At 35.7% G+C, this 20,167-nt stretch overlaps 1 pseudogene; it reads left to right on the top strand.

Moving 5' to 3' along the window:
- The first annotated feature begins 12,022 nt into the window (after window positions 1-12,022).
- Window positions 12,023-13,593, top strand: LOC101575273 (annotated as a pseudogene).
- Window positions 13,594-20,167: the final 6,574 nt, after the last annotated feature.

Here is a 20,167-nt window from a genome sequence, read left to right as displayed (position 1 = left end):
TGGATTCCAGCTTAGTTTACTTCAATAAATATTTTCTGAATATTTATCATTTATACAGTGTAATAAGTTCTAGGCAGGTTCAGGTGAAAAAAAGCAAAGCTGCTCTAGAGTTTAAAGCTGGAAAATTAGATGTTCAAAAAGGAAATTATGATGATACATTGAATAGATTCTTAAAGGTTTTAAGAAAGAAAAGATGATATCTAGCCTACTTTGAAGACTAGCGTTGAGGATAGTGATCAGGCAGATTCCTGGCTAAGGTAGAATATTGGATAAATAACAAAGAATGAGAAATATGAATTCAAGAGAACAGGATAAATACTTTTCTATCTTTCTCTTTTTCAGGTCATGAAACTATCCAATTTTCGGCACCTAAAACTCCATGTTGGTCTAGCCTCAGGCTTACACCTGATGAATGCCCCAAATTCGATGTTCTTTTTTATCAGTACTTAATGCACTTTTGTGGAATTAGTGAGCCTTCTTTTTAGTTTTTAGTACCAGGACTGAACTTGTGACCTTGGACTTGCCAGGCAGGCGCCTAAGCCACTACACTATAACCCTGGCCCATAAGCTTTGATTTTACTTCCTTTCTATTAAGCTATAGGATCTCAAAACAAAGAAAGAAAGAAACAAAGCAAGCAAGCAAGCACTCCTACTGGAAAAAAAAAAACCTGCTAAAAATGGCACTGGGTATTAAAGTAAGAGACTCCTTTGATTTCATTTTTTATTTCCAATCCTAATTTCATACTATCCTTTAGCAAATGTACTTGCTTGGAAATTGTCTTTTCGATATTGTTGAACAGTTTCTTTATTATCATATGTTTGAGATTCATTATAATTACATTTGTCTTAGGGAATTGAGAAATATTTGTAATACATCTTAATCACTTTAATTCCCTCTCCAGTAGTCCAACTAATAAGGATTCTACAATTTTTACAAAGAATGGACCAAGTGAAGAGTTATTTGCAGCAGATATTTAGCAAAAGAAACATTAGATAATTGAAACATGTTTTAAATATACTGATAAAGTAATAAAGCTAAGAACATTTAACCCTTTAAAAGTAATGTATTTTTATTAATAACCTTAAAATTAATATTGTGCTAACACTATTTAAGGCCAGGATAATTTTGAAAATAAAATAAATACCTGTTACATAAAACTAAGAATGTCAATTTTTAACTTCAAGCTTCTATATAGTATATTTGGTTCTAATTCTTTGGCTTTATGAAGTTGTCTGTGTGGCAAGGGTCTCTTACGAACATGCCTTTCTATACATTGTTGAATGTTTGGCCCAATATACAATTTAATATCTGAGTATGTGGCTTCAACCCCTATGGAAGTCATGGTTTAGATGTTTAAGTTTTTTGTGTATGATAATATAACATTCATGAATAAGTAGATAATTGCATATAGTTAACACCCTATATTTGCTTCAGGGGAATATGGAAGCTTGTTCCATGAATTAATTAATTAACAAATTAATTTATCTATTTTACTTTCAGGGGCATGATTCAATTTGTTCCATGGGGGTCCTTTCTTATCACAGCTTAATCACATTTGAGATGAACAGCAAGAATATTTGCTATTAGACCAGAGGTAAACTGTTAGGTAGGTTTATGTCATTAATACATTTTATTAAAAATATCTGTGAGGAAAAAACTTGAACTTTGAAAACTGTATTATAGTTGTTATCTGGGAAAAATAATGTGGAGCAGATTTTCAGTGGGAGGGAACAACCTGGAGTGCCACAGTGCCAGAAGGTAGCGAGTAGTTAGAGTCAGTGAATTAGACACCAGGCATACTTTCTGAATCTGAAAAAAAAAAAAAAAGATTTGAGCATTCATGGCTTAAATTTTATTATTACATTGGTTTTGAAGCAAGTATTTTTTTCAGTTCACCCATGAATTTGTAAAGAACTAATGATACAACTCAAAAAGCTTTTCTATATAAAGTTAGAAATTCAGGTAGACCATTAAGCCATGTGAACACACCCATGAAAAAAGAGGAAAAGGTGACATAAAAATTCCAATTATCCATTTGTACACAGTGTAAGATGTATTTTTATCACTGGAAACATAATAACTATACTTTTGGTGCTAGAAAATTAAAGATATTCTATTAATTTGAAAGTTTTAACATTTCAGAACTTTCATTCTTAGATATCTTAAGAAGTTAGTATAGTTTTATGAATACATTAGACATAAATTTGGGTTCAATTTAAATTTTTATTAAGAATTTAGAGGAAAAGTCTCACTAAAAATGTAAAGTGCTAGTAATGAATCAAGGCATCAAAAATCGAACAAAAGGCTTACAAGGAAACACAAAGGGGTTTGCACAGGAGGTAGAGCAGGATACACAAAACTTGTTGCCAAGTTACATAGTTTATGAAGGCGATTGACATGGCACATAAATATTATCATATAAGGAGTTAGACCACGCAAAGCTTCAAGATATTTTGTGTATGTCAATATGTAAAATTTTTTTCAAATGTTATAAAGTATAAAATAGCTTATAAATCGCTACCATATTTTAACGTCTTGCTACCAACTGTTTCATAAGAGTATATAAAATAATTTTGACATCAATAAAAATGTAGATACATGGTAGCTTCCACCTACTAAATGGTCACATGGTTAATTGCCACTGAAACTTATGACTTTTTACTAAAAACATCTACCAAGGATTACAATTAGAAAATAAATAATGTGAACACATAGCATATGTGGAGATGTCTTGGGTTGTCAGCAAGTTTGTCATATAATCTACAAACATCCAGAAATGTTCAAAAGAATATATCACTCAATCTCTCTGTTGGCTAAATCATGTCTATTCAGAATTCTGTGAGAGAGGTGTGCCTGATGATTAATATAATTAATATTATTTATATGCTATTGCTATGTTAAGGTTGTCAAATCTTTTGACACATGTTCAGCTTGACTATCATAACAGCCTTTGAAGCAGCTGTACGGGAAAAGTAATGCTTAGAGAAATGATCTCAAATAAAATCAAAAAGCTATATGCTTTGTTTTTTATTTGGTCTGTGTAGACATTTCTGTATCAATTAATAAAAATTTTTTTACAGAGCTTTTCATCTCTATGACTTCCCTGCTGGAAGGTGCGACTCCCATGACTGTCATTATTGCTGCGATTGCCTTCACCGCGTTCTCACCCAATGGCCACTAGGTCTCCTTAAATTCCGTCTAATATAGAATAATGTTACATGTGTTAATTATATGCCATTGTAGAATGTAACTTCAAGGTGAGGTTACAAACACACTTTGGCGTTGTGCTGTTTATTGGGTCACTGTCTGAGAGGAACCCTGAACACTATATTCGTGTTCATTCCAACACCTCTATGGATGGCATGTCAGGAGAAGCAGAGGACTCCTGCCAGTCAGATCAGTTAGCTACTTCTGGATGTGAACCTTTCATTCAACCTGATCTTCCAGTCACAGTTGCACTTGCGAGAACAGAAACAGCAACTATTCTTGAGAACAACTCAAGGTATAGTGAATTAGACACCAGGCATACTTTCTGAATCTGAAAAAAAAAAAAAAAAAAAAGATTTGAGCATTCTCAAATGAGTGATGCAATCCATGCCCCTCCGGGATGCCTCCTCACAAAATTCTTATGACATAACACATGCTTGATGCTTTATGCCGGTAAGTATTAATAACATATTATGTAGCTAGATAGTCAATATGACTTTGAATCATTAGTCACTTAGTACTAAATTTTTAATATACCCTCTATAGTGGCATATTTTATTTTTTAAGCTTGTACTTCCACTTCAGATACTTGAAAATGTTTTGTTTGCAAATATAAAAGAACTGTATTCAGCACAATAGGATATTTTTAAAGGAGAAATTACTGAAAGCCAATAATTTTATTTTTTAGAAATACCTGGTATTTATTTCTGCAGAAATACTTTTGAGAATGTACCATGTACATTCAGAGGAAATGACATAAAATTCCTTTGTATATTTTGAATACACTCCATTGTGATTATAGGATATAAACAGTAAAGAACATTCCAATGTGTTAAGTGCCACAGAAAACAATAAGTTCTTCTGGAGAGTGGGCAGTGCTTGGGGGTGACAGAAAGTATTGTGTGTTTCCTAGAATCCCAATGCTGACCTTACTGATAAGCACAGTCTGGACAGCTTTTATGGCAAATATAACTATTAATAAATTCTGGAAAATTCAAACACTGTGTTAATAAATTCAGCATGTGACTGACTTTATGCATCATCATTTCTAGTTGAAAATATAAGGCAAGTTTCAAAGTCATCTTATAGCGCTCTAGCCATAGAGTGTTAAATCTAAGCCCGTGAAAGATTTTTATAAAAACTTCTGCTCACAAGTCAACTCACCCCAAAGAATCAGAAAACATGCTTCTCTGCTGCATCTTATTTGTTAAGTGGTGGTGATACAGCTGATATTACCTGGAATATATACCTTTAGCCAAGCAGTATAGTACGTATGACTCCATAGTCTAATTCAGGACAATTTGTGCCTCTCATATATGTCACGCGCCCATACATCACTGTGTAAAAGGCAACAGCACAAGAGCCACTTGCTGCCTGTCTGTGCAGTGGGATGCACTGCAGGAAGGACATTTCACCATCATGAAGCTCTGAGTTTAGACAGGGTTGCTGCAGACTCATTTTTCTACTCCTCCAAAGAGAATAAAGGTAGCATTTCCTCTGGGATACAAGAAAGTAACTCTGGGAATGAAGAGAAAAATGTCTTCATACTTATTATAGACAGAATTAAACAACTGTGCTCCAAAGACATGCAAGACTTTACTCTTCTGGAATGCTGTACATTAAAAATTGACTGCAAATGCTGTTGCTGACTACTCAGAGAATGAAAGAATGCAAGAAATCTGTGGGGGAAATCTCTTGTATGAGGAGCAAAGCTAGGGAACTGAAGATAAGGCATTTTCAGATTTGGTTGTGAGTTTCAGGAACTTCGAAAGGCAGAAGATTTGGCTAACACAGGGCATAAGTCAGATGCTGACTAAAGAGGCTGAACACAGAATGATGGCTAAAATCAAACTGCAACGCTCCACCTGCGTCTGGTTGACTGGTTCCCCACTGGGAGAAGAAACAAACTTTATTCTTCCCATCTCTGGTTGATTTCAATCTTAAATTATTAAAAAATTCAGTAATAACAGATTGTGAATAGCATGCAATAAAATAACATCACTGTCAACAATAGCAGTAAGAGCATATTTTGAAATAGAAGAAGCACTATTTTCCTTAGTCCCATTTTGCTAACAAGAATACTTGTCTTAAAAGCCTTCTGTAAGAAATGCACTTCTGGTTCTACAGGCTAAAGTTGGATGTTGGATTAGTTGGCCTTTTCTACATCTGTCACCACTGTAACAGGAGATTGTCGGAATTAGCTTAAATAAATCAATTAAGGTGAAATTGAGATGACCACCAGAGGGTGCAGTGGGAATGGGAACAGGCCTGGATTTGGAGGATCAAGAAAGTGGTGCTGAAGCACCCAAAGGCGGATTCAGAACGGACTGAATAGTTTAAAGTGGGAGTCAAAGAAAGTACTTTGATCACAAAGCACAGCACGAGGAAAGGGTGGGCAGATGTACACATACACAGAATACAAGCAGCTCAGTCTAGATGGAATAGTTACTTGGAGACTCTCATTACCAGAAATAAGACCAACATGGCATGTGTTGCTCTACCACAGTGCATGACAAAAATATTTATGTTTTCATAAGATCGATGTTTGTCTACTGTGCTCTATACCAATTCTGCTGTAGTAGGTTCCAGAGTTAAATGCAAAAAAAAAAAAAAAATTCAAAACTTGGAGCTACCTGTATTCCTGGGAAAATTAGCACTGTATTTTTCTACTTTGAACATATATGCATAATATACATATATCACACACACACATATATACATTAACTTAAAAATTAATGGTAAGACCTGTGTTTATTGGTAATGATAGAATGGCATCTATTAATCACAAGATAGAAGCATTGTAGTCCTTCAACAAATCTGTAACCTGATTGTTGTGAATGTCTTATATTTATTTCTACACTTGGTCACTCAATTTTTTTCTACATGGATGCCACTCAATCATTGGCTACAAAATTTAAAAAGACAGGAACGATCAGTACCCACAAGAGTTATTTTTCTGGTTTTGAGGGGATTTTTTTTTCCACAAACTTTTGCTTAGTAACCTTATTAAGTACTTATGTTAGCCCCCAGGAAGGAGAAACTTAATTTGAATTTTATAGTTCAAATGAAATAAGATGAATTTGCTTTTCTGATTTTTTTAAAACCTTACAGTAACATGCTTTGCTCCCCAGGGCAGTAGGCAATTTAAGTGCTGAAGATACATTGGTCAAATAGGACCAAGCATTGCACTTTAGAACTGGGTCACTGGGGCAATAGCAGGCAGATTAGCGGGTAAAGCATACAGTAGACAAAAATTTTTAAATAAATCACTGTCATAATGTCACCACCTCTTCCTTTCTCAGTTTTATATCAGTGATGAGTATTAGAGAGTTCTGAGGGAAAATAGAAAGATTATAATAAAATTAATTTCTAACTACAAATTAGTGATGCTTTGGAGAAAGCCGACTATACCAAGAACCTCTACAAGCTGAGTGGAAATAAATCTTTCCTGCTTTTCTTTGTGAGTGTCATGTCTCAGCAAGCAGAAAGAAACTAAGGAAGTCTGTAAAATTTGTTCATAAGTTCCAATTTGCTTCAATATCTGCAGAGTGGAATAATTCATAGATGTATAGAAAAAACATTGACAAAAGATGTGAGAATTTTGAAAGCCTTGTGCTGAACTCACACACCTACAACATTTAAATGGCAATGGAATACCCATCTCTGACAAAACTAAACACAAAAAGGAGATATAAGTGAAGGTCCATTTTTGTATTTCCATATACAAAATAGTTAGGATAGATGTACAGCTACTTTCTCTTAATTCAATGAGAAGAAAGATTTGTACTAATAGTGTTTGGACAGGATATCATGTCTGCATCTTGTACTATGAATAACCACTACAAAGACAATAATGTGCAGTGTATTAATTATTTTTTTTCAGTGTATTAATTATTGAAACTGTCCTACTAATCAGTTTTGAAGCTGTCTCATTGCTATTAGTTTCTCAATAAAATTAATAAAAAATTCCAAAGAAAGAGTCATGTGCATTTTTTTTATCTCCAATTTCTCTCTCCCAAAAAGCTCAACTCAGTTACCCATTCCTTTATTATTACCACATATGTCCTACATTTGCACCGTACCAATTTGCATTTGTTTGTAAATTACCATGGGTAACACATTTCCTAATGTTGTGTGAATCTACATGTAATTTTTTTTTATCTCTACAACTGGATTGAAATTGCATGCAGAACAAGGACCTAATTGGCTCTCTCTGCCCCTTACCTAGGACAAGTACTCAATAAAAATTTATTGAAAATGTAAACTCTGCTTAAAGTCACCTGTTTTCCACTGCACATAGAAAATATAAAAGAAAACATTTTAACTTTTGTGCATTAAAGAATAATGAATGCGCAAGTTGAAACATAAAATAGTCAAGAAGATGATTACTCAAATATATGAGTAGACATAGGGCATACTCATGCAGTTTGTGCAGACAGACATATAGATAGCTGGTACAAATCACAGGCAAAATATGTAGACACCAATACTAATACAAAGAAGATATAAATTAACTAAATGTACTCTTGGCACTCTTCTCTTAAATCTGTTCAGATTTAAGAATGGTAATTTTTTTTTTTTTTTTTTTTTTTTTTTTTTTTTTTTTTTTTTTTTTCAGAACCGGGGATTGAACTCAGGTCCTTGCGCTTGCCAGGGAAGTACTTATTCCACTAAGCTATCTCCCTGGCCCCTAAGAATGGTAATGTCAAATATTATGTTTGTCCAGGCGTGAGAAAATCTACCCTTGTAGAGGGGGTCACCTACTACAGAATTCATTCAGAAGTTTTCACCAAGCAAATCAAATACTTAAATACATGTTCAAAATTTGGTTAAAATCTTACATATAAGAATTGTACAAAGATAATATTAAATGTATTTGATAGTATGAATATGGATTGTAATACAAGGAGCATTTAATCTTCAAAAACTTAGCTATAAAAAGAGTACTTATCTACTGTTTGCTGCTTGACTCTTTGCTTAAATACAGTATATTTCATATTTGTTTGTTTGATGGTGATGGGGATTGAACCCAGTGCCTTGCATGTCAGCATATGATATATGATGGATGTGGATTTTATTTTAAAAGTAAAATACTTTCAATCTTATGCTAATTATTACTTCATGATATAAATTTTGTCAATAGCTTATATTTTTATTTTATTATGCTAATATATCTTACAGCTAATACTTGTTTCCACTACTAGGATTGAACTGAGGGCTTTTCTCTGAGATACATAGCTTTTTTAATTTTTTATTTTTTATGTATTTAGTACAGGGTCTATAGGGTTTCACTACACAAATCAGACTCATAGTGGTCCTCCTGTTTTCAGGTTCCCAAGGGCTGAGATTACAGGCATGCACCACCACAGTATCAATTGCCATCTCAGCAATCTCCAGGGGCAGGGCTGGCATGGCTTGTGATGCTGGGGATTGAACCCCAGCCCTTGCACTCTGTCTAAGGAGGTTCTTTAGTCCTCTGAGCTCTCTGGCTGGCCTTACACTGAGGTACATATCCAAGTATTTATTTATTTATGTATTTAATTTCAATTCAAGTCTCACTATGTCATTAACTATTCCAGGCTCTGGTAATGTGTGATCTCCCGTCTACCACACAGAGTGCTGGGATGGCAGGCATGAATCACCACCGCCAGGTGAGACAGTGCATTTAAAAATGAGCTAGAAAACACATTACAATAAGACTATGTGTGTAGCAATAAGTGTGTAGCAATAAGTGTGTAGCATTGCTTCTGTTGTTTATGACTAATTCAGTTTTTTAGGAAACCACACTTGGGATTATTATTTTAAACTCAACCAGTTTCAGAAATTAGGAAATTCCAACTTGATTAGGTAAAACTACACTTATTTTTATTGGGAGAGAAGCATTAAAGCTAGTATATAAAATTTATCATTGATAAAAACTTCATTCTCTTTGGAACTTCAGCTGAAGAAAGGGTGGCAATTGTTTTCTCTATGCTAAGTAAGGAATCAGCAGCAGCCTTGGAGCATGGGAGTGGCATACTCAGGTCCCTTCTTGGTTAATTACTTTTCTTGGATTAAGAAAATGGTGCTTCTTGTTCCTTGTGCTTAGTGTTGCTTTTTTGATCTTGCATATTTTTGAAGTAGTTTGTAATATAAACATCTGTTCATTTTGCTTGTAGTTATAATAATAACAGTTTGTTGGGTACATTTTTCCAAATGCAAGATAACATAATAATAAAAATATTAGTCAAATTAGTGTAGTATACACCCTTGAAAAAATTAACATGCCTGTCCTGCACCAGGATGGTCAGTGCCAATGATGTGGGTGGGCTGTAGTTTACTTTGTAGAGCCCAATGCTAATCCAACTGAAAAGTTAAAAAGAGCATGCACTGTAGAAAAATATTTTAGTCATAGTATTTAACTCAAATATTTATACAAAGGAAACATTTCAAAGCACCCTTTGAAGCAAAGCTAAAGGTTGTGTTGTTCATTTACTTCTTCCCTCAGTAATTTCAACCCTACTGAAACTAACTCTACAATATCAAAATAAACTGTGGCACTTTTCATTTTCAAAACCTACTGTGATTGCAACACAGTCACAGATTTTGTTTCAAAGGACTTTATGTCATTCTAGAAACATTCAGACCTTAAAAGGACTAAGGGTTGCTGAGGGTTCAGTGGAAGAGGAGAGGCACAGAAGTAAGAGCAGCGAAGTGGGATTTATGGCAGTGGATTTATCTGTATGATGCTGTAATGGTGTAGTGACAAGACTGCATGCATTTTGGTGGATTTTGACACCTGACAAAATCTCTAAAATGTACAGTACAGTGAACACTAATATGAACTATGGACATTAGTTAATAATAAGTTATAAAAGGTATGTCGTCAATTGTAACATACCATACTAACAGGAGGGCAGTGATGACTTCATTCTTTACACCACTCAGACTCCTTGTATGGGCCTTCCAGAAAGCTCAATGGATTAAAGCGCCTGCTTACACAGGTACAGGGACCAGGATTCAATCCCAGGTGTGCCATGCCTGTCCTGCCCCTGGGAGCGCTGAGATGGTAACTAACTGGGCGTGGTGTCATACACCTGTATTCCCAGTGCTTGGGAGACTGAAAACAAGAGGATCACTATGAGTCTGATCTACATAGTGAGACCCTTTAGACCCTGTACTAAATACATTAAAAAAAAATCCAAATGTCCTTGTGTCTCCTAATTCATGCTCTGCACTCAGAGTGATTCTTTGTGATAGTATGAAGACATAATTTCTGAATAGAAAAATACGTAGGAAAAGTTGTAGACAATCTATAGTATTTGATTGGTAATTGGTACTGAAGCTACAAATGATGCTCCTCATATAGTTTGCTCCCTAAGTGGTCTGATCTAGGTTGTTCGGCACATGAGGTAATCCAGTCCTTCATTCTCAAGGCACTGAGAACTTGATTAGATTACCAATGTGACTGTGGTTATTTCTAATTTTTATCTCACATGGATATGTCCACAAGATAGTACTTGGGGCTGGGGAGTTGGCTCAGTGGAATAAGCGCTTCCTTGGCAAGCACAAGGGCCTGAGTTCAATCCCCTGTTCTGCAAAAAACAAAACAAAACAAAAAATAACAAGATAGGGCTTGCCACAAATCTAAATATATTTCCTGTGACTATTGCTCTATAGTGCCCCACTTTTCTTTTTCCATGATGCCTGGAGCTAGTGACCCTGGAGCTAGGAGTGGGAGATCATGGTGATGCTTGCTGTTTTACTCTCTGGCGGAGAGCAAATGATTATGCAGCCCCTCAAAGGTCAGATTTAATAAAATCCCACCAGAAGTGTGATTGACTTAGTTTGACTTTGATGGGCAGCTTCTGCATAGCTAGATACTGAACATAGGATTTAGGTTCATATTTAATTTATTACTTTAGAATCTAATGTAATAGAGTAACAAAGATTTTAAGAGGTGAACCAGTACAACCAAACACTCCAAGGCCTCTACGCTCAGCGAATAAGACAGCTTACCCATGAAATTGGAAGTCCAAGTGTAGCCCTGGTAGAGTGGAATAATATGCCTGGCTTTGAGGAGCAGAAGGAAAAATATGGATATTTGTTGAGTAAAATTAATCAAACTTATCCTACAGATATTATTTTTTATTTTTTTTTTGGCGGAACCAGGGATTGAACTCAGGCCCTTGCACTTTCCAGGGAAGCGCTTATTCCACTAAGCCCTCTCCCCGGCCCCTGTCCTACAGATTATTAAAGGAAGTTTTAGTCACAAGGAAGCATCTGGGTCAAAACATACACAATAGAAGAATTTGCCAGAGATAGATAAACGAACAAGCCAGCGATCACCTGTGAAATCAAGTAACTTCCCTATAATATATGTTCTAGTAGTAAAGAGAGTAATGAACCCATTGTAACTTTGTTCAATCATCAGAAAATAGCTAACCAGAAAATAACTGTGCAGAACTAGGACAGGGAAATCTCATCTGTTGTGAAATGACTGTTATATTGTTGTACAGGGAAACTCTCCAGAGGACCAAATGCTTAGAGTTATTTTGTTTTATAAATAAAAATGTTTAAAGCTAACAAGATATTGCCAGTTCAAGTTAGGTTTGAGCCATCAGATAGCATTTTAATGGCAATAAATGAAGTACAAAAGTGTGAAGCCATCAAATGATGTTTAAAATCTAACAGGGTTTGCAAGCCACAAGTAATGAGGATATAGGAACATAAATGATTAAAGAACAACTGAAGGTCTCATTGAATGCACCAGTAGGTGAGGGGCTTCTTGTGTGCCGTCTTCACTAGCACAACCAGACCTTTACCCGAGCAACCATGCTGAAGGGACCTGCGGTTGGTAAGGAGATTGCAGAAGTTTATCTAGGGAGGACTGTTACCAATGCTGTGGTCACTGTGCCAGCTTGCTTTAATGACTCTCAGCATCTGGCAACCAAAGATGCTAGAACTATTGCTGGTCTTAACGTACTTAGAATTATCAATGAACCAACTGCTGCCGCTATTGCTTAGGGCTCAGACAAAAAGATTGGAGCTGAAAGAAATGTGCTGATTTTTGACTGACGAGGTGGCACTTTTGACGTATCAATCCTCACTATTGAAGATGGAATCTTTGAAGTGAAATCTACAGCTGGAGACACCCATTTAGGTGGAGAAGATTTTGACAATTGAATGGTCAATCATTTCATTGCTGAATTCAAGTTCAAGCACAAGAAGGACATCAGTGAGAACAAAAGAGCTGTCCATCATCTTCATACTGCATGTGAGTGAGCCAAGAGAAACCTCTCTTCCAGCACCCAAGCCAGTATTGAGATTGATTTCCTCTGTGGAGGAATCGACTTCTGCACCTCCATTACTTGTGCTTGGTTTGGAGAGCTGAATGTTCACCTGTTCTGTGGCACTCTGGACCCTGTGGAGAAGGCTTTTCGAGATGCTAAACTGGGAAAGTCTCAGATCCATGACATGGTTCTAGTGGGTGGTTCTACCCATACCCCAAGAGCCAGAAGATTTTTCAAGACCTCCTCAATGGAAAAGAATTGAGTAAGGGCATCAATCTTGACGAGGTTGTTGCTTATGGTGCAGCTGTTCAGGCAGCCATTTAATCTGGAGACAAGTCTGAAATTGTCCAAGATTTCCTACTGTTGGAGGTCATTCCTCTTCCTCTTGGTACTGAAACTGCTGATAGTATCATGACAGTCCCATCAAGTGCAATACCACCATTCCCACCAAGCAAACTCAGACCTTCACTACTTACATTGAGAACCAGCCTGGCATACTCATTCAGGTAAATGAAGGTAAGTGAGCCATGACCAAGGATAACAATTGACAAGTTTGAACTCACAGGCATATCTCCTGTACCCTGTGGTGTTCCTCAGATTGAAGTAATTTTTGATATTGATGCCAATGGCATCCTCAGTGTTTCTGCAGTCAATAAAAGTACAGGAAAAGAGAACAAGATTACCATTGCTAATGATAAGGGCCATTTGAGCAAGGCTGACATAGAGCATAAGGTTCAGGAAGCAGAAAAATACAAAGCTGAAGATGAGAAGCAAAGGGACAAAGTGTCCTCCAAGAACTCTTGGAGTCCTATGCCTTCAATATGAAAGCAACTGTTGAAGATGAGAAACATCAAGGCAAGATTAATGATAAAAATAAAGAGAAGATTCTTGACAAGTTTAATGAGATCATCAACTGGCTGGATAAGAATCAGACTGCAGAGAAGAATTTGAACATCAGCAGAAAGAGCTCAAGAAATTCTGCCATCCCATCATCACCAAGCTGTCCCAGAGTGCAGGGGGCTGCCTGGAGGGATGTCTGGGGGCTTCCCTGGTGGAGGAGCTCCTCCCCCTGGTGGTGCTTCCTCGGGGCCCACCATTGAAGAGGTTGATTAAGCCAACTCTAAATATAAATATAGCATTATTCCACAACCAATAAGATTGAAGGACCTAAATTTGTAGCACATTTTGTAGCAGTTAAAGTTGAGCTGCTATAGTAAAGTATTGGGCATTCTTAATACTTGAATCATGGAATATGTGCACAGTGAAACATAGCATTTCACTTTAAGCACTCTACTATAAGTGGAAATGCAATGTCTTCAACAAAAATATTGAAATTGGCAAAAAAAAAACCCCAGAAAAACTGAAACAATCTTTGAGTACAACATCAAAATATCACAATCATAGGCTGCACAGAAAAAGTGTACAGATACATATCGGGGTTTTTTATTGTTTTTTTTTTTTTTTTTTTTTTTTTTTTTTTTTTTTTTTTTGTACTGGGGATCAAACTCAGAATCTTGAACTTGTTAGACAGGTGTTTATGCCACTGAGCTATCTCCCCAGCCTCACATATCTTATTTTATTTTTTTTATTTTTTGGCAGAACCGGGGATTGAACTCAGGCCCTTGCGCTTGCCAGGGAAGCCCTTATTCCACTGAGCCATCTCCCCAGCCCCACATATCTTATTTTTAATTTCATCTTTTAATTGAACTTTTGAAAGCTTATCAGGAGAGAGGCCACAGTAGGTGGAATGAAGGCAGCAAGAGCTAGAATGAGTTCACAGTCCTGCATTTCAGGGCAAACCTGGTTGTTCCTGCTTGTTCCTGCTTGTAAACTATGTTAGTGTTTTAAAATAATTTAATTATCCTCTGACCTAGTATTACATATGCAATATATATATATATATATATATATATATATATATATATATATGAATACATTTAGTATCTTTCTAAGACTATTTTAGAGTTACATGAGTCTTCCATTTGTTCCCTCAGTTAACAACTACATCTTGATTAGCTTCTAAGTTTCAAGAATTGTTGATAATAGAGATACAATAATGAAAAGCACAGATAAATTTCTTCTCTGTGCAGAAGTAATTTCAGTATATAAAGTGAGGCAATGATTAAGTAATAAGTAAAACAATTAAATCATAGTGTTCTCAGTTCTCAGAGAGGAAAATGTAGACAATTGTAAAATATATTAACATATAATGATACACTATTAGTAACTTTTGTCAATATTGCTGTGCTGTAGACACCAGACCTCGGTCACTAGATTTAGTCATTGCAGTAAGGTTACATTATAACCCTCTTGGTATATGCAACTGCTGTTTAATTAAATATACAATTTTAAAGGAATGAATTAGCACTGTATTTGGACGTGGGGGTGGCTAGGGTCAAGAGTCTATGGGGTTGTAATGAATATCTTTCCTCTGCTCAGGGAATTTCTTCATTAGTTCTTCTGAAACATCACAGACACATTGGTACAATAGTGAGAATACAGAAAAACAAGCTAGATAGTAGTTTATTTTCTAAAATTTTATCTTAGCTTTAACTAAAGTAATGGGTTCTTAACAATTGCAAAGACCAATTGGCACATTTGACTTAAAATTTCCAAAACAACTTTTCACATTAAAATTTGAAAACATTTTGAGATGCAAAAAAACATTTTTTTAAAACCAAGACTGCTGAGCTTTATTCTTGGTTCTATCACTAACTGCCTGGGAGGCCATTTCTTATATTCTCATCATCTCAGCAGCCCATTTATAAATAGATACAATATTTAAAATAGACTCAAAAGACTATGCTAAAATTAATTCATTTTTACATGGTACACTGAAGTTTTTGCTTACTGCCTCATTTAAGAATTGAAAAAAACTCATTCTAAGAATATCTTTAAGATGTCATGGAATTGTTCAAGAAAACTTAAGTGCCAACTTTGTTTGAGTAATTTTTTTTAGAACTAAGTAGATAAAATAACTTGGACAAGATATTTGAAATAAAAAGCTTCCTGTGTTCTGTGACGAGTTATGGTCAGGGACAAAAAGCCGTAGCTGTATAATCAATATGCAGTAGGAACTGTGCACAGTGAGCAGTGCTTTGCTGGTTTCTTGCAGGAATTTGTGCTTACGTACATCTTGATATTTGAAGTGTGTGTGTGTGTGTGTGTGTGTGTGTGTGTGTGTGTGTGTGTTTGAAGAGGGAAAGAGATGATGAGTATGAAGTATTGTACTTTCTAGTCTGATGAAATGTAGTAAGCTGCAGAAGAATGGCTGGTGGTGCCCAGCAGAGCTCACTAGGCACTGTATGGTAACACAGAAATGTCTCAGTGATGCAGTGGAGAACTGTGAGTATCAATCTTTATGAGAAAGTAAAAATTTAAATAAAGGGCAAATTGTAAGATAGATAATTGCAAATATGGAGGTAGAACTTTTGCAAATGGGAAAGAGAGCAATCAGTGTACAGCTTTTAAAAGAAAAAGGAAAGATATACCTCTTTTTAAAAATTGGCTCAAGTCAACAACTTCTGACATTGACAGTCCTACAGATAACCCACTACTCTTATGGACTACTGGACTATATTGCTGCATTTTGCGGAATTCATGCAACTACAATATTTAAATGACAATGGAATACCATTCTCTGACAAAACTAAACAAAAAAGGGGACACAAATGAAGGACCATTTTGTATCTATATATTCAAAATAGGGTAGATATATGGCTACTTTCTCTTAGTTATATTAATAGAAAGACTTGTACTAATAGTTTTTGGACAGGATATCATGTCTGCATCTTGTACAATGAATAACCACTAAGAAGACAACAATATGCAACGTATTAATTATTGAAACTGTCCTACTAATCAGTTTTGAAACTGTCTCATTGCTTTTTATTTCTCAATAAAATTATTTTAAAAGTAAAATTGGAAATGATTGCTATTCTTATTCTTCTAGAGATCTTTTATAAAATATTATAAACAATTGCATAAATAATTCTAATAAGTGGTGGAAGATCTTTTAAGGATTGATTGAAAATGTAGCACACATATATTTCTCAACTGGTACTTTTAAAAACAGTTTGAAAACATAATAACAAAATAATTCCAAGGGAGGAATAATATTGGAAGTTACTATATTTTTAAAAATTTTATGATTTCCATAGTTTCATTATTAATCAAGTATATTTATTAAATATTTCTTGATACTTGAACCAAGAATAGGTTGCCTTGTTTGTTTTTTGGTCTTTTTATTTTTATTTTTATTTTTATTGAGAAACAAATAGCAATGAGACAGTTTCAAAACTGATTAATAAGACAATTTCAATAATTAATACATTGTACATTGTTATCTTCTTAGTTATCCATAGTACAAGAAACACACATGATATCCTGTCCAAACACTATTATTAGTACAAATCTTTCTTCTAATTGAATTAAGTGAAAGTAGCTGTATATCTATCCTAACTATTCTGTATATACAAATACAAAATGGTCTTTCCATTGTATTCCATTGGCATCTAAATACTATAGGTGCATGAATTCAGCAAAACAATCCAACACAGTCCATCAGTCCACAATAGTAGTGGATTATTCGCAGAAGTTGTTGACTGGTCTTTTTTATTTCACTGTGTATTTTTTGATTGAATTGTTTTTTAGGGGAGGTTTATATTTTGGTTTTGGTGCTGAAGACAGAACCCATGGCTTCCAGCTTGCTAGGGAAGGATTCTACCACTGAGCCAAATCAAAGAATTGGAAATGGCTCAGGTCTCACCTCATAGAATATTGCTGTGAAGACAATGATCTTGGAGGATTTTAAGATCGGAACAAGGAGACCCACATAAATGGAATGAAATGGAGAGAAGAGTGTCAATATGGAAAAGACAGCCTTGTAGTTCACAATGATATTTTGGCTTTTACTGAATAAAGTGGAGATGACATAATGGTTTTAATCACAGGCACATACAACATGACTTTTAAACAATACATGAAGTGCTAAGGGAATAAGAAAATTTGCTTAAGTTAAAGGCCAGTAAAATTGGACACAGAATGTGATCTTATTTTAGAAAAACAAATTTGTGCTGGGGAGATAGAAGAGTGGAATAAGTTCCTGCCTGGCAAGCACAAGGTCCTGAGTTCAATCCCTGATACCACAAGAAAAATAAAATAAGAAAAAAATTTTTTGTGATTCAAGATGGAAAAGCACATACCATCGTTGTGTTGAAGGGTGTCTGGAAGGCCAGAGCCCCCTCATGGGCCTTGTCAAAAGGAGATTTCAGTGTAAGGACAGGGAACTTGGGTGACTGGAGCAGGGCGACTTTGTGGAAGTGGCAAGAACTGGTTAAAATGCAGTTATATTTTGAAGATGGAAGCAAGAGAATTGGCTTGGAAATCATACACAGAGCATGAAACACCAAAGATGACCCCAGTTTCTTAACATTAGCACTTGGATGCATGGGGTTCCCATCAATTGAGATTGGATGTCATGGACCTAAGAGAGGATGTGGATGGATGGAGGTGTGTGGTGTGCTTGTAGAAAGATGAGAAAGGTAAACAGAAGACTAAAGTTCATACCCTCGGAAATCAATATATATCAATAAAATTAAAATAAATGAACCTTGAACAAGTGTACTAACTATGGTATCCATATGTTGCTCATGTAGCATGTTCCCTTTGCCCTGTTTTGTCTTTTCTGATGCTTTATAAGAATATTCAAAAGAGGGTCATGGAGATAACTCATGGTCTAAGTGCCTGCCTAGAATAGCTCAAGGACCAGGGATTTTTCCCTGGGACCCCATGACATGCCAGCCACGCCTCCAGACCCATTGAGCTGCCCACCAAGACTGGGCATGATGGTGTATGCCTGTAATCTCAATGCTGGGGAGGCTGAAACAGGAGGATCACCACAAGTCAGAGCTGACTAGTGAGACCCTTTACCAAATACATAAAAAAGAACATGAAAAAGAGGTCAATTTATCTTTTTGTTTGGAAATTACTATCTCCCATGTATTCCTTGTGTGTTTCATGAGTAAGTATAAACTCTTTTTAATGGGTTGTGGAAGGCTATTTAAAGTTTTCTAATGTCAATCACCAGATAATATTCTCTTATTATTTCTGTATTTTGCCTCATCTAGTAATTCTATGAATTGTTTGCTGTTGCGAGAACTCATTCCTCTGTTATCTTTATACCTTGTAAATGGTGCTGTTGGTGGGCTGGCCACACTGCATCACCACTTTACTTAGTCCCTTTTGAACACATCAGCATAGTACACACGTGTACATGAGAACCATCAGACACACATACACATGTAGAGATACTTTTTTATGTTGGATATTTTACACAACAGAAGCAGATCCTGAGAAAACGATATGAGTGCAGTGGCTTATCCATTTCCGTGAGAAGTAATATAATGCCTGTTACATAATAGAAGTTGTGTTCCATGTATTTATGAACCAGAGTGTTATAGTGTAGGATGGCAAATGATGCCTTACCTGTGTTTTCTTACTGTGCTCATATTTATAAAGAATTTTTATGTGTACCATATTAAATAAGGCAGTTGGAAGCAATTTCCACTCTTTTATTAAAGCAAAACTAATAAGCTACATCATTGTAGCTTAATATTCTCAAAATTTCTGACTGCGTATCTCTGTTCAAGTAAGCTGATGTTGCTTGGAAATCTTTTAAAAGGAAGAGTATATTTACTACTAGTCTTTATGTTCCCTGACTTGATTTTATAAATCAAAATATATCTTTGTAGGCCCACGTTGATGAACTCAGAAAATCATCTTTATAAGACTTATAGTATTTGTTTTCAATTTATATTTTAACTGTTGGTCTCAGGTCTTTCTAAACCAGTGGGTATACTGCAGTATTTTCTGGACTCTACGAGACTTCTGAATCAGCATCTTGGCTCGTACTCATTGCGTATAAAGTTAAATTTCAAATGGTAGCCTGCAATGCCTGAAAAGTCTTTTGTTGACTATTGCAGCATAAAGTCTCTTCACAGTTGCATAGCTAAAGCCTAGAGATCAGTTTTTCCAAGATCACCCAGCACTATGGGGCGATACTTAAGATATTAGAGCACTTGTCCAGTAGGGACTCAATGGATCAAAGTTATATAACATTCACTTCAGATGACTAGTGTTCACTAAGCACAGCCATGCAAGTGCATCGACAATAAGTACATAGGGGACTTTTGGTAGAGGGAGGTCCACATGTGTGTGGCTCCTGTTACTATGTGAGACGTCCAGGTCTGCCTCTCTTCTATTTGTTACACTTGTGTCTTTGACATGAGGCGTTCATTATTTCTTTCCAGCTTTACTCAGGAAATTTTTCAAGCTCAAGGTCAATCTATGTAGTGGCATGTGTAGAAAGTCATAAAAGGAGCAGTGAAGATATTAGAGAAATGCTTGGTTTTCGAAGTCTTTTCCCCTTCTGTACCATTTCAACACTAAGCAGAGACCTGGCCAAGCCACACACATCTGTGACAAAACAAAAAGGGGGTATAAATAAAGGACTGTTTTGTGGGAGGGGTGTTAAAAGCATTAGAATACAATAAACTAATTAGTAAAAATAAACAAATATAGAAAGATACACAAAGGAGATTTTGGGGCAGTGAGATGCCTCAGTAGAATAAGTGCTTCTCTGGCAAGCGCAAGGGCCTGAGTTCAATCCCCGGTTCTGAAAAAAAAA

Source organism: Octodon degus, unplaced genomic scaffold (assembly GCF_000260255.1).
Source record: "Octodon degus isolate 3935 unplaced genomic scaffold, OctDeg1.0 scaffold00202, whole genome shotgun sequence".
Lineage (NCBI taxonomy): Eukaryota > Metazoa > Chordata > Mammalia > Rodentia > Octodontidae > Octodon > Octodon degus.
This window is presented reverse-complemented; position numbering and strand designations above follow the sequence as displayed.